We start from the raw sequence: 806 nt of genomic DNA, 5'->3' as shown, positions 1-806 counted from the left end.
CCCCCTCACCCCCACTCCCCGGCAGTGTTTCGCTGTTTATGTAGGTATTTTTGCACCTGCTTATCTCCTGGGGCCTCATGAGTCCACTACACCTGTGGCTGGGCTGCGCTGAGGTTCACACTGTCAACTGACAGATAAGGAGAAATGTTCACTCCAGGAGCCTGAAACCGGTAAGTGGAGGATCTGGGACGCCAGCACGGCCTGGTGCTCGGGCTGCATCAGCCCGTGTGTGGGGGGCAGGACTAGCCCCCTCCCAGGAGAGGAGCTCTGCGCCCCCCAACCCGGTCCTTTGCCATCTCTGCCTCCGGTCCCCGGAGTAGCTGCCCTCTGTGTGCCAAATGGTTATCAATCTGGGGGCTGCGGGAGTGGCGGACGGAGTCTTACCTGTCTCGGTGCAGGGCCAACCTGCCCTGGGTACCGGTGGCGGCGGCGGCGTCTGAGGCGGAAGGAGATAGAAATGGCCGTGAGGTGGGAGAACCTTCTGGGTTCCTTTTCCCTCGCAGCCAGAGTTTGAAAAGACAGCGGTGGCCTTCCCTCCGGCCCCGCCTGCTGAGAGAGGCTCCTCGAAGGTCAAACTCCAAATTCCAGCCTGGGCTTACTGCAGGGGTTAGAGGAAGCGTCAATGATCTCCCCCAGGGCGGTAGGAGAGGCCCCGGGCCAGCCCCAACCCTGAACTTGAACTTGAACTCTGAGCAGGTCCCAGAGGGGAAGATGGGCTGACCTGAGCCCCGCCCACATGGCCCCACCTCCTCACCTGGTGGGGGGCCCATGGCAACGAGGGGGCGGGCAGCGGCTGCCGCCCGGGG

General features: G+C 63.3%; 1 protein-coding gene across 1 annotated transcript in view; it reads right to left on the bottom strand.

Annotated features, from left to right (window-relative positions):
- SLC5A11 (solute carrier family 5 (sodium/inositol cotransporter), member 11) overlaps nucleotides 1-695 on the bottom strand; it is a 57,395-nt gene extending 56,700 nt beyond the window's left edge. The window contains exon 1 of the mRNA XM_010837218.1: nucleotides 385-695. The gene's annotated coding sequence lies outside the window, so the exon portion shown is untranslated. The remainder of the gene's footprint in view (nucleotides 1-384) is intronic.
- Between the last annotated feature and the right edge of the window lie 111 nt (nucleotides 696-806).

This window comes from Bison bison, unplaced genomic scaffold, assembly GCF_000754665.1.
Source record: "Bison bison bison isolate TAMUID 2011002044 unplaced genomic scaffold, Bison_UMD1.0 scf7180017864072, whole genome shotgun sequence".
Classification (NCBI taxonomy): Eukaryota; Metazoa; Chordata; class Mammalia; order Artiodactyla; family Bovidae; genus Bison; species Bison bison.
This window is presented reverse-complemented; position numbering and strand designations above follow the sequence as displayed.